Source organism: Ictidomys tridecemlineatus, chromosome 12 (genome assembly GCF_052094955.1).
Source record: "Ictidomys tridecemlineatus isolate mIctTri1 chromosome 12, mIctTri1.hap1, whole genome shotgun sequence".
Classification (NCBI taxonomy): Eukaryota; Metazoa; Chordata; class Mammalia; order Rodentia; family Sciuridae; genus Ictidomys; species Ictidomys tridecemlineatus.
Genome location: NC_135488.1, coordinates 106,924,686 through 106,938,869, shown reverse-complemented (window position 1 = coordinate 106,938,869; position 14,184 = coordinate 106,924,686). Strand labels below are relative to the sequence as shown.

Genomic DNA, 14,184 nt, shown 5'->3' with positions numbered 1-14,184 from the left:
AAGACCAATGAGTCGGCCAAGGGACATGACTTGGGGGATGCAGTCTGGAGGAGGTTTTAGTCTTCTCCAGGAGGGAGCCAGCTTGCAGCAGGGTGGAGAAGTAGGGGTGTGGGGCTGGAGAGGTAGAGAGGAGCCCCCAGTAGGAGGGAGGCCAGTCAGGAGCACTGAGCACCCTCACGCACTTTCATCAAGTTAGGATCTCTGTCCTACCCAGAGGGAAACAAAGGTCAGAGAGGAAACAGACAAGGTGCTCAGCTTCACGCAGACAATTGAGCTTTCCATGAAAGAGTTGCCAGGCTTCTGTAGGAAGGAGGCTGAAGAGAGAACACAAGCATGGCCCTAAACAGAGACTTAGCGATTCTTTCATTGCTAAGTTCCATTTAGGTCTGGAAATCTTCAGTCTCAGATTGTGAAACACTTTCCAAAGCAGATGGCGCCTCGGTTTCAGAGAGACAGGAATGAGAGTTTGGATATGGAGAGATATTAGAATGTCTCAAAAAAAAAAAAGTACCTAGATTGATTGAGCCTCTTAGTTTAAATGGCAAGAAGTCAGATTGCAAAGATTTGGATAGCAAAGGTTATCAGGTCACCTGAAACAATGAAAGTATCACTCATAAGAAAACCAGGACCCTTGAGAAATCACCCCATATACAATAATCACAAGCTTAAATATTCATGAAAATCTCTGGGACTGTAGCTTAATTCGTGCCTTTATTACCTTATCCTGGAGAATGATACATAGTTATCATGTATAGTTGATTGTTTCTTAATTTGGGGGGGGGGAGGTACTGGGAAGTGAACCCAGGACCTCATGCTCTACACTGAGCTACATTCCCAGCCCTTTTTTAAAATTTTATTTTGATACAGGGGCTCTCTAAGTTGCCCAGGCTGGACTTGAATTTGTAATCCTGGCAGAAAAACAGCACCCTCAAAGGAGTAACTCAGACTCAGACTCCCAAGTGTCTGGGATTACAGGAGTGCACCACTGCACACAGTGAGTTACATCTAGTTGTTTTTTGGGTTTTTTTAAATTTTTTCTAATTTGTTATACATGACAGCAGAATGCATTTCAACTCATTGTACACAAATGAAACACAACTTTTCATTTCTCTGATTGTACAAGACATATACATGTAGCTTGACAACTTAGGAAAATGTACTTCTTTGCTTATTAGTATAGAAAAAACTAAGAATTTTAAAACGGCAATAGAAAATCATGTCAAAATATTGTCTGCAAAAGGACAAGCATTTAGTTACTGTTGTTAAGTCAGGCTGTTTCACGCTTAAATATTCCTGCCATTCCAAGAGACACACTTGCTTTTTAAACTTTTAAATTCCTCTGTTATTTAAAGCATCTTATGGGTCAATAGTGTATATTGTTCATCTGCCAGTGTTTGTTATTGTTTTTTTTTATTTTTTTTTTAGTTTCACTGACTTTTTTTTTTTTGAATACACGACAGTGGAATGCATTACAGTTCTTATTACACATGTAGAGTACCATCTTTCATATCTTTGTATATAGAGTATGTTCGTGCCAATTCATGCCTTTATACATCTATTTTTTTTTTGCATTACCATTCTTATTACACATATATACCACAGTTTTTCATACCTGTTTATATATAAAGTCTGTTGACACCCGAGTCTCCACACATGTACTTTGGATAGTGATGTCCATCACATTGCACCGCCCCCTCCCTCTCCCTCCCACCCCTCTTCAGTGTTTGTTATGGTTACCGGTCTCTAAAAGAACACTGTGCGGTGTGGTCCAGAGGGTCCTAGGTGTGCTGGAATGTGGTAGGAGGGTACAGGTGAACGAGCTGCAGTTTGGCTCCTCTTGGCGCTGAGGTCCCGGGGAGCTCAACCCTTGGGGTGGCACCTGGTCTGGGCTCCCTCCCGAGTCCTCTCCCCCTCCAGGCGGACCTGGAGCCCAGGGAGCAGCAAGGGCTGGGGCACAGCTCTGCGGTTTCTGGCAGAGGGAAACCGAAACCAGTGCCTCCTGGGAAGGGGGGCTGGCGACTCGGAGACAGTCTGAAATACAGAATGAGGCAGGGGAGCGGACAGAGCGCAGTGATGACAACAAAACGTGCACTCGAGGAAACACACTCGAGGTCAAGTGCTGGGACTGCGGGGAGGTGAGAGGGAAGCGACCCCCGCTCCCTGAAAGCCAGTGGCTGTCCTGTAACTTGGGGTCTTCCTTCTTAATCCCCCACTTCCTGTCAGGGTCACAGTTTTTAAAATGGAGAGAGGTCAAAAGTGTCCCCCCTTCTGCTAGCACCATTTATACACCTGATAAAATGGAGCTGACCCCCCAAAGACCTGCTGCTCTGATTTGCACTCCTGGGGCGGGGACCTGTCAGCGATGCTGGCAGGGGATGAGTGAAGTCAAGGGGCCAGGGCCCCTGCTTAGGTCCAGGTAGACTCCAGTGTGGGGCTCTTCTGAGACCTCTGCTTCCCCGTGGCACTGGGCCCCGTGTTGGTCTCCCTAGGAAACCGTGAGTTTCTGAAGTCAGTCTTGATTCTTAATTAGTTTGTCTCCAGAACCAATCAAAATGCCTAGCAAATAAATGGCATAACAGGGGGGGAAAGAAGGCGTACACTAAGTGTTTCATGAATCAGTAGGATTTTCTAGCGATTTAGTGATCCTAAATGTCTGTGGGGGAGCATGGCTGAGAAAGATGTGTTCATTTCGATACACACTGGCATCCTATTTTTACAATGAGCTAAAGCAGAAACAACATTCTTTCCAACGCAAAATGTCACACCAGATGAGCGAGCTGCAGAACTTCAGAATTTCCTTCACACCTTTTGTAAGTGACACAGCACTGTGCTGTCTTTATGTTGTTCATTTGGAGGAAAAGATAAGGGCTTTTCTTACTTTTGTTCTCATCTGATGAAAAATCTACGTGAAGTCTGCAGGGCGGATTTTCGTCCATCAGGAGGCTAGGAGGTAATAAATAAGCATTCTCGTGGAATTAACATGTTTAGATAATCACTTAATCTTTGGAGGTTAATCTGCCATTTCTGAGTTTCTAAGATTAACTACTCCACAGAGCTTCAAATCTCTCTTGAGAAAAAAAGCAGACCTGACTGAAGAGAGACCCCTCGGAGAAGGAATCCTCAGATTTCTCGCACCTGTAGCTTTTCATTGCTCCTATGGAGAGCTTAGGTGGGTGGACACTGGGAGCCCAAGTGCTCCTCTGGGAGGCTTTGCTGGAGCAGTAGAGTTATTAAATAGCTAAAATGTCACGGGCAATAGATCTAGGTTACAAAGACAATACAAAGTCAGGTTTCCAAAATAATGTCCCCACCTGTAACTAAAGGCAGCCGTGATGAATATAATCCTAAACAGCAGGCGATATGAGAAAAAAAGCTGCTCGACTCTGGAATGGATTAGGAGCAGTCACTGAATTCCTATGCAGCCTGCTCAAACTTTCTCTCCATTTTACCAAATCCCCAAACTTATTATTCTTATAATGAGTTCATGTCTCATCCTCTATTTTTTTTTATCAAAGAAAATAGTTTAAAATTCCAGAAAAGCTTTTAGGAAAATTATGAATCATATCAAATACTCTACTCATTTACCCTCCATTATGTAAATATAAACATGATTCTTGTCAATTCAGCGATGGCAAATTTATACAAAGATGACCTTCAAAATAAGTACCTTCAATATTCAAATATTTAATTAATGTTTAATCTGGTTACTAATAAACTCGTAACAAATTATCCCAAAGTCTAGTCGCCAAAGACGATCTTTTATTATATTCATGAATTTTGTGGGTCGGGTTTGGTACTGAGCAGGGTGAGAAAGGCCCTTCTGCCTCAGTGTCAGAGAGCTCAGCTGTGAGTTTCTACAGCTGGAGGTCGGAAACCCACTGGCCTGGTGGTGGGTGGTAGCTGTTGACAGAGGGCCTCAGTTCCTCCTCAGTGGGCCTTTCCATGGGATGTACTTCAGGCTTCTCCATAGCATGGTGGCAAGGTTCTAAGGGCAGGCATCCAGAGAGAGAAAAGGCCAGGAAGAAATGTTATCACCCTTTATGGCCTTGCATCAAAACTCATGTAGAACACATTTTATTTGTTAAGGTTATCACAAAGTCCTACCCAGTCCCAAGGGGAGAAAAACAGACAGGGTCTCTTCATGGGGAGTGGCAAGGCTCTGGAAGAGCAAAAGACTGGAAATATTGCTATTCGTGAGTGGGGCTGTTGTCTTTGAGCTGCCTTCAAGGGGGATCTGAATGGCTTTTGGGGGCAAGACTGCTGGTTTTAGTCTTTTTTGGTGGGATAAATTCCTAAAAATATATTTGTTTGATTTCATGTTTGGAATATTCTGGAAGACTTGCTAGGGCTGGGGTTAAAGAAGGACTGTAGAAGTGTTGAATATGTTTAGAGTTTGATTATTCAGTAGAATATTCCATCTTCAATGGCACTAATGTCCATGCCAGGCAATCCCCAACTCCAGGCTCTCTGTTTTACTCACTTCAGAAAATAAACCTCTAGTCTTCTACTACTCCATTTCAAGAGAAACTGGAGTCCTTTCTAGAGATTCTGAGAAAACCGTGATGGCAACATGTGAATTCTCAGCTCTATAGACTCTGGTTAGATTCCGTGGTCTGGCCTCTCTTAACTCATTTGCTCTCTCGATCATATGCTTTCCAGCTTTGAAAAGGTGCGGCTGATGTCTTCTCTCTTTACTCCCTAGTTCTTTGACTCTCCTTCCTAAGGATTTTGTGGGCTTTTGCCAGGCAGTGAGTTTAGAGACATGCATTTGAGCTGCCATCTTAACCTAGGAGACTCCTAGTCTCTTTCAACTGTTTGGGTCTCAGCTCCTTTGCTGTTCTTTCATTCCTCATAGATTCTTATTCTATGATGTTATACCACGGTGTCCTTTGGCTACATCTCGTCAATACTATTTTTTTCTCCATAAATAGAATTTCGAATGCTATTTTCACTGATTTTGTTTTTCTAATAAGCACTGAAGACCAGAATACTGTTCCCGGGTATTCTGTTGATTTTATCACCAGGTGCAGGAGAGAGCCACCATGAGTGACCTCCGGGACACATAATCTCACTGTATCCTTCCCAAACCTTTCTCTGAAATTCCATCACAACAGCTATAATACTTTGATTTAAAATTTTTGACTCCCATTAAAATGTTAATGCCCAGAGGAAGAATAATGCCTTAAACTCTCTATAAGCATTCATCCCTGAGGATGAGTTCGATATTTTACTGACATTCGGTTTTTACAGGAGGAAAAGAGGAGAATGTGAGAAGCCTGGAATGTGGGGACTCAGGAAGCTTGGGTGGAGGTCAGGGGTAGTACTTGGTGGAGGTAAAGAAGATTTTTGAAAGGAAGACTCCAAACGAAAGGCTAGAAACACCAAAGACATTTTGGCTGACTCTACAATCATCTGAAGCTCTGGCCTCAGAAAATATCACTGCGCTAATTGCTCCCAACTTTGTTTTATTAACCCTGGTCTCTGGTTTGTACTGGGCTTTCATCCTCCTGTACAGGGCACCATCTCAAGATGGTGCCTCTATTCTGGCTCCCCTTCAATGTTATAAGAAAAGCCATTCAAAAGCCAGCTGACCATTTTCTCTCACAACTGTCCCCTCCTCCTTCCAGGTAATCCCTTTCCAGGTCACAAAACCCTTCCCTGTCTTTCATCCATCTCCCTCTCTTGAGCAAGTACTTTTTTTCTTTTTTTAATCTCACACTCTATGCTACCCACATTCAACAGCTCTTCTCCTTGACCATTAATCCCGGATGTAGAATCTTGTCAAATCTTGTTTAAAATCCAAGTGCTCTTTATACAGCCACTAAATCTCTTTCATCTTTCTTGACAGGGATATCTTCAAGGAACTCCATCCGATTTGTCGAACATGACCCCCTCTGCCTGGGTCCCTGCTGCCTTGCTTCCATAAAGTAGGCCTTTCCAGGTGTTCTCCCACCATATCCTTGAAGAATTTCCAAGAACTCCCTCCACTTCACCCCTTCTACCCCTGAGCAAACCAGATGTTACGCATTCTGGTCTCCTATCTCTCTGCTTGTCTTAAGAGGGATCTTAGAAGAAATATGAAGGGTAGGTCTGGCTATCTTCAAATCCTTTGGAATTGCTTCCAAATAAATGAATTTCAGTTACTACATCCTTACCTTGTCTGCTCCTCTCATGAGCGTGAGCTTTTTGTGAAAAAGGAAAATGAATAGCCATGTGTTTTCTAGTGCTCTACATGATGTACTTATGTTGTATTTTTTAAAACCTTGCCTCCAGGTCAGTTATCTTTGAATGGGAATTTGGGACTTGCGAGGCTCAATATATAACAATCCTCTCAAAAGCTATTAACCTGCCTTAGTTAAGAACCAATTGGTCAAGGTCCATAGTTACATGAAGGATAAATTACCCACCTTTAACACAATAAATACATCCTCATAGCTTTAATCTTGTCTTAGATACACTTCTCCAGTCAATCTCTGCAACCGTGGGATAATCACAAGCTTCCTCCATCAGGGAAGAGCTACTCACAGGATAAAGAACACAAGTAAGCAGACCAAAGACAAGGGTAGAGGCAGCGTCTGAGCCAAGCATTCCTGTTTTTCTTTTCCATGTTCACCACTTAGGAAGTCATTTCTCCTTAAACAGTGGGACGTATGAGGCACAGGGCAGGGCCACAGAAGAGTTCCTTCGTGGAAGCTCAATAGGAAGTTCAACTGGTGGGTCATGAGCTCCCAGGAATATTAGGTTGCATAAGAGTGGGAGAGCGAGGTTGTTTTGAAATGCTGATACCCAAGACCCAATCTGATTCAAGATCTGGAAGACCATGCTATCCAAATACATAAAAGAACCCAAGTGATTCTGTTGCAGCTGGTTAGTGAACCCCATATTGAAGGACATTATATTGGAGTCTTATAATAAGGATGCTCTTCAAAAACAGGTTTATATAGTCCATATTATTAAGTCAAAGTAGTATCGCCAAATTATTTAGTTCAATATTTTTAAGATGTTGGATCTAACAAATTAAGCACACTTCTTTTTTGATTTGCACTATTAAAAATGTTGAGGCCACACACACCTGTAATTCCAGCAGCTTCAAGGGCTGAGGCAGGAGGATCGAGAGTTCAAAGCCAGCCTCAGCAACTTAGAAACGCCCTCATGAGAGAAAAGCAACTCATGAGACACTGTCTTTAAAGAAAATACAAAAAAGGGCTGGGGATCCCGTGGCTCCGTGGTTAAGTGCTCTTGGGTTCAATCCCCAGTACCAAAAAAGAACAAAAAAATGTTGGAGAGGAGGATATGAGGTATTTCCAAGTTGTTTTTCAGAACTCCTCCTAATGACTCAAGGGTCACAATTCCACTAGTGCAGTTTGAAAAGAGGAAAACGTGAGAATCAATCAAATATAAATTAATAGACTTATTAAAAGGAAGTTGAGTAAAGTAGAGGAAGGAGAGTGGGGAAGGGGAGGGGTTATGGGAGGGAAAATTTTCAAACTGAAATCGATTTCCAGGTATTTCTGAGTTTGTTGGGAGGAACCCGATGACTATGTTAGAAACTAAAAAGCTCTAATTAAAAAGAAAAGACCTGAGTTGAGAGCCTGGGACAAGTGAAATAACAATGGCCATCTGTCTTGGTTGGAACACACCTAAAATTCAGTAGGAGACCCTATCACACTTTAGAGAGTTGGTGAAATTATGGAGCATGTGGAGAGCAGGCCAATATGATCTGCAGGGTCTACTAGTCACACCACCTGAACGATGGCCGGCCGGCCTGTGACCTCACCAAGGCTGTCCCCAGTTCGGTGCCTGGCCCTTGGCATTCTCCAGCTCTGCTCATCCCTCAGCCATCCCTTCCCTGTTCAAAGTCACTTCTCTCTTTCTCCCATAGCCACCCCAATCTGCCTCCCATGACTCTGCTTTATTTTCTTTATAAATGATAGTTGGCATTTGGAATTATCTAATTTATAAACTTTCTGGCTTGCCTGTTCTCTGTCGTCTCCCTTTGGAGTAAAAGCTCCTGAAGAAGAGCACTCCTGCCTGGCTTGGCCACCGCTCACCTGCAGGCCTCGGAAGGCCAGAGCACCCCTCTACTCACAAAGGGCTAGAGGGGAGGAGCCCCTAGTCTTGACTCCAAGGAGCCAGGAGTCTTCGCGGGGGCTACGTCATTGTTCCTCTCCTTCTTCTAGAAAGATATGAGCCATTCTGTCCAGAATTCAGCGTGTCTTCTGTCCACAGTGGAGTGTTTGTATTTACTGGAAATTCTCAGGCATCTGGAAAGATCCTGCACTGTGCAAGGACCCTTTTTGGGATACGAATACCAAGAAGTGCTCTAGGTTGTGAAAGGAGAGATAGTTGCTCGTTTTCCCTCGCTGGATGAAAGGAAGCCGCAAGTCTTTTTGCAGTTCCACTAAAGAGCCAATAAAAGAGAAACAAAACACACATGTGCCAGGAGTTAAACAACAGGGCGGAAGTGGCTTAGGTTTGTGGTCTGTTACCACATGACAACATTGAGCTGGAGCCAAGGTATTTTCTGTTCTCTGCATGTTTGAAGGCTCCACTTTGGAAAGACAGGCATCATGTCGCAGAAGAGGAACTCCATGAAAGCAGAGTGAGGGGGTTTAAAGTTCCCCTACACAAGGGTGAGCAAATCACGGCCAAGGGGCCAACGTCTGCCTGCTGTTTCTCAATCCCTCCCCTCCCCACCCCCCTCTCTCTCTCTCTTTCTCTCTATTGCAGTTTGAGTTTTTATTTTCCTAATTGGTTTTGAAATCTTAAAAAAGCTCAAACATTTATGTAGAAACTTAGTCGTTCTCACGAGGTAGAATTAACATGGTGGAGAGGAAAGGGCATTCATCCGTGGGAGTCACAGGACCTGGTTCTTCTTCTGACTCTTCTATTAACCAGTTCGTTCTACTGCCTAGTTTTGTAAATGAAATTCTATTGGTACCTAGCCACACTCACTTGCTTACACACATTACACAGAGGTTTCCACATCAGGAATGAGTAGTAGTAAGAGCCCATGGAGCTCCAGGAGCTATAATATTTACTATCCGACCCTTTTTAGAAAAACCTTGGCAGACCTTGCCCTTTGGGGTGAGTATGGAAAGAAATACACTGTGCTGTATAAAATCTGCTGGTACTTTATCGAAAGCATCACAGTTTTACATAATTCAGTTGCCTGTTCCTTAAAACCTGTTCTTCAATGTGAACCTCAAAACCGTTCCATCCATCAAGGTCTTCCGCCACATGGACACGCCCTCTCCTCCCCACCCCTATGGAACTCTGCCTCTGCGTTGGCTGATGTACTGTTTGAAGCCATCGCTTGTGTGGCTTCTCTTCCACCACTAGAAAGTACAGGTAGAGGCTCCCCCAAATTCAGATATTGAAGCCCTCATCCCTAGAACCTCAGAACATGACTGGTAAGACAGGCGCTTCAAAGAGGTAATTGTGGTGAAAACCAAGTCATTGGAATGGGCACCAATCCCATGATGAGGAAAAGATTAGGTTACAGAGACATCAGGGGATGTATGCATGTGGAAGAAAGCCCATGTGAACATAAAGCAAGAGGTGGCTTCCTGTACACCTAAGAACAAAGCCTTGGAAGAGATATACCCTGTCAACGTCTTGATCTTGGACTTCCAGCCTCTAGAACTCGAGGAAAAGGAATTTCTATTGTTCAAGCTGCCAAGCCTGGGAATCTTGGTTATGGCAGCCCGAACAAACTAACACAGTTCACAGGAGTAGAAGTAATCCCTTATTTTTCATCGAATTCCCAGTAGTCTGTAAAGCCATTACACGTAGTATTCATTGACTAAATTTTACAGAACTGAATGAAGCATGACATGTCACCTGGTGTGTCTGGGGAGTTTAGCAGGGTGATTTTCCATGCTAATTCTTCACTTGAGAACTTTCTACACAGCAATGTTCTAAAAGACTCTAGAATGGCTCATTAAATGAATACTTGTGAATGCCCAGCACAAATATCAGCTTACACATCTCTGATGACTTACTGTCTTCAATGAAAATTCAGAAAGGGAACTACCTTTTTTTTCCTGGTCTGCCTGGGGAGAGACAAAGAGAAATAACCCCAAATCTGGGTGAGAGCTCTGTCAATTAGAACAGCAGGCCCTTGGCAGTCAATTCTGAATAACAATCTTCAGGGGAGCCTGATAATGGACATTAAACAGAAATATTAAATGTGTAGTTCTAATTTACATTCCAGATGTCAGAATCTGCAAAACTGGGCAAAGCAAGAAAGATCAAACAATTTGAGAAGCCAAGCTTTCCTGGTTTATCCGAAATCTGTTGAGTACAAAGTACAACTGCTTCACATGGGACTGTAGCCAAATGCAACCTGAAAGAATTCGTTTTGCAAACATCTCCCAAATGCAGAAGCTTTCCTGATTGTTCATTTCTAAATGAACAAATAAAAGGACTCAGTGTGAACAATGTCCAGATGCCCCAGGAGCCTGCTCCTTTTGCCAAGTCCACTGACCAAACACACATTCTATTCCTTTTAGGTTTCAGTGACAGCCCATGGTCAGAAGCATTGTCTCATCTACCAAGGACTTTATGAACTCAGGGCTTGATGAGGAGATACGCAGGGAAAGACCGCCGGGCAATTCTGAAGGATTGGAAAATCAGAAGCTATTGAGCATTGTCACATTTGATCTTTCCCAGACCCATACATTTTACCCAGGGAATTTCCATACAATTATGGGAAAACCTGAACCACATTATCCCTAACCAAGCCCTAGACTCAGTGGCATGAGGAAACCTCCTCTGTAAAATAAAGCAAAGGCTTATAAAACACATGGCTGCTGTGGTCTGACTGTTCAATAGAGGGTTGATTAGTTTTTTTTAACTGATAAGTTCTTAAGTGTCTCTGGAAAATACTGCCTGGTCATCAATTTGCCCTTGGCCACTGGATCAAAAAAAGAGAGAAAAGTTTTTCTAAATTGATACCACAAGCCCTTTTTTTCTCAGTGTGTGGTGAGATGGTTCCTAAGAAGTCAAAACTACTATTGTTAGTCTCTGATATTCAGTGGAAACATTGAATTGGTAACCCCAAACAAAAATCATAAACCTTTCCATTAAATCCACATCTACTGCCCCTTGGTAAATGACATGGAGCTACACACACTTGTATGACTTAGTGAAGATACAATAAGATTTGCTTAATTATCTGGGCTTGGTGGTGCACGCCTATAATCTCAGGAGCTTGGGAATCTGGGGCAGGAGGATCACAAATTCAAAGCCAGTCTTAGCAATGTAGCAAGGCCCTGAGCAACTTAGCAAGACCCTGTCTTAAATTAAAAAATAAAAAAGGGTGGGGATGTGACTCAGTGGTTAAGCAACCCTGGGTTCAATTCCTAGTTGAAGGGAAAAAAGAAAAAGAATTTTTTTTTCTTAATTAAATAAGTAATCTGGACCTCAGAGTGAATTTTTTTCTATCCAGGCTTATTACCATTATAAAAATAATCAGTTGTTTAGGTAACTTACAATCTTCTTCAGGATATGTAGTGTTTAAAAATGGAAACCTGTGTGTAGTTCTTCCTGTGGCCTACAGAAAATCCATATTCTATAAAGACAGGATTCAACCCATCACATATCTTTGTATCCCCAACACCCAACCACCACTCCACCCAAAACTGTTCATGGTCCTTTACTCCCAACCCCATTAAAACTAAATTTCTTATGGTTGTCATCATCTTCCACGGTTCTCCAGTTGAACCCCCCAATCCTCTTCAGAATACACCTGCTACAAGTCAAGCAAGACCATGCTCACTCTTGAATATTTTCCTTGTCTTTCTTCCTTCCATTTGAAGGATTTCTCTCAGGCTTCTCACCCAGCTTAGAATGCAGCTCCTGGAAGGCCACATTCTATAACCAACCCTCCCACCATCATCCTTTCCCCCCATTTATTCTCCAAAAGCATCAATCCTATGCATATCATGAATTAATTTTGAATTACATTTTAAAAGCTTACTCTGATTTTATACAATTTGGCCAGATCTCACTAAAATATCAATTTAATTTTTTAAAGTTTGTTCCCTGCTGTAATCTCAGCACCTAACACTGAGAAGGCTTGATAAAAATTGTTGAATGAGTAAATGAGAGAATAATAGAAGCCTTTCAATAGGACCTGGAATCTCTTAAGGGCAGGAACTATATTGATATCTCCTTTTTAATTCCCCATAATCCACTGACAGGTGCCTCCCACTTAGCAACTTACCAAACACACTTCAGCAGTGTCCAGTGACTGCACACCACCCAAAAGCCTAGGCGTAGACCATGGTCCTATGCTGGATTTGGAAACAAGTACAATGGAATCAGAATGTTGTAACAGTCACTCACAGATTCATCCTGGGAAAAGAAAAATCTATTAAGTTTGCAAATATCAGCTACTGTCTTTTAAAACGGAAAGTGAGACCTTGATCATTATGTCTCATACTATCATTAAGTAATTATATCTATTCTGTAGAGAACAAAGCTTATTAAAATAATATCTCTAGGGGTCTGAGGAGTAGTCAGTGGTAAGGTGTCTGCCAAGCACACAGAAAGACCTGGTTTAATCCCCAGTAATACAAATTGTGTGTGTGTGTGTGTGTGTGTGTGTGTGTGTGTGTCCTTGAATTTCTTCTATGCAGACATGCCTCTGAACTACACAAAGCAAGGAAGTATTACCACACTCATTTCATGGACAAGGAGACCAGTAAGGTTGTCTTGTTCAGTATCATGTGGCTATTAACTGGTACAGTTAAGACTAACAGGAATTTCTTTTCTACCTTACCTCTGATATTTTTATGATGGCTTTTACAAAGGTTCATAGTGTAAAGATTTAAAAAAAAAATTCAACAGACATTCTATTCCATTCACTTTCCTTTTTTTAGAATATCCACCCTTTTTTGTCTCCTTGTTATTCTTAATGGTGTCTACCTTTCTTCCCCTGATACTCATGAGAATCTCACCATTTCTGAAATGGTCAAAGCAGATTGTGAAAATTCTAGTGAAACAGGATGATTTTTTTTAAAATAGTAATCAATATATTATTACTAAGTCCATGTTTCTAAATGGCATCTTACCTGAAAAAAAAAATCTAATTTTTTAATTCTTTCTGATTTGGAAAGGAGAAAATGCAGAGAATAGAGGAATCAAATTTTGACTTTGTATTTTTTAAGTATGCTCTAGAAATTCAAACCAGAGCATTGTCTTGAAAGGCAAGAGTTTCGCTGTAGAGCCAAACTTTGTGATAGAGAAAAGGAGTTTTGAGTTCTCAACATTTCAGAAGGAATAAGAACACAAATCTCCTACCATAAATAGTAACATTAAGAAGAAGGCAGATTTTCTTCCAAAAACTACACAAATTTAGTCTCTTGAAAGAAGAAAGGAACCGAAATGGAAAGGGGGTCAAGATTCAGTAGTCCCTGCGTGGGTTTTAGGGAGGAGACCCTCTTGCCCTGCCTTCCTTTCTTGTGTCAGTTCTGCCCTGAAGGAAGGTGATTTGAACTGCCCTTCGATTCTGGGCGGGGTGTCCACTCCTGTCCAGCAAGCCAAGAGTTCAGAGCCTCTCCAATGTGCCCTGCCCCCATGCATGAACTGGGAAGGCAGACGGGAAGATTTAGGAATGTGGATAAGCACCCAGACATATCTTAGGTCCTATTGGGGGGGGGGGTGGACTTGGATCAGAAAAGTCAAGAGAAGGGGCTGCCATCGCAATGACGGCCTAGGCAGGACAAACCTGAGCCTTGATGGATCCTGGGAACCCCCAGGAGAGAAGAAGGGTGTGGCTAGACAGAGGTGGTAATGCCCCTCAATGTGCCTACTAACCCCAGCATCATTTGGATGCCACTCGGGGCTGATGCAAAGTGAGGGAAGACACTGATGGATTGGGCTAAACTGAAAACTTCCTAGAAGTGACGAGATTCAAGTTCCTGTTAGGGAAAATGGAGTTCAAGAGAGTTATTGTTTAGTTCCAAAAAAAAAAAAAAAAAAACAGAGAATGTTGCGGTTTTGCACACTTAAAGCTCTACCAATGAAATCCGTAGATGATACACATGCAAAAGTGATGGGCCAGGAAGTGTGTGGACTACTGTGGGACACAGAGCCAGCAAGGGAACTCCAGATCCATTTCAGAAGCCGGGTCTGTCTTCAAAGGGTTTTGACTCGCTGACCCCTGGCTGGCCTGCA

At 42.5% G+C, this 14,184-nt stretch overlaps 3 long non-coding RNA genes across 4 annotated transcripts in view; 1 reads left to right on the top strand and 2 right to left on the bottom strand.

The window, feature by feature from the left end:
* LOC120885046 (uncharacterized) overlaps positions 1 to 13,107 on the bottom strand; it is a 28,555-nt gene extending 15,448 nt beyond the window's left edge. The window contains exon 1 of the long non-coding RNA XR_005727531.2: positions 12,230 to 13,107. This is a non-coding gene — a long non-coding RNA (uncharacterized LOC120885046). The remainder of the gene's footprint in view (positions 1 to 12,229) is intronic.
* On the bottom strand, positions 3,740 to 8,710 carry LOC144369445 (uncharacterized). 2 transcript variants are annotated; one of them, XR_013429210.1, is made up of 3 exons: positions 7,073 to 8,698; positions 6,408 to 6,517; positions 3,740 to 3,985 (listed from the first exon to the last, which is right to left on the bottom strand). It is a non-coding gene; the product is annotated as an uncharacterized LOC144369445 (long non-coding RNA). The 2 variants fall into 2 exon arrangements; XR_013429209.1 differs by having other exon boundaries at positions 6,408 to 8,710.
* On the top strand, positions 8,447 to 10,804 carry LOC144369446 (uncharacterized). The gene is made up of 2 exons (XR_013429211.1): positions 8,447 to 8,633; positions 10,515 to 10,804. It is a non-coding gene; the product is annotated as an uncharacterized LOC144369446 (long non-coding RNA).
* Positions 13,108 to 14,184: the final 1,077 nt, after the last annotated feature.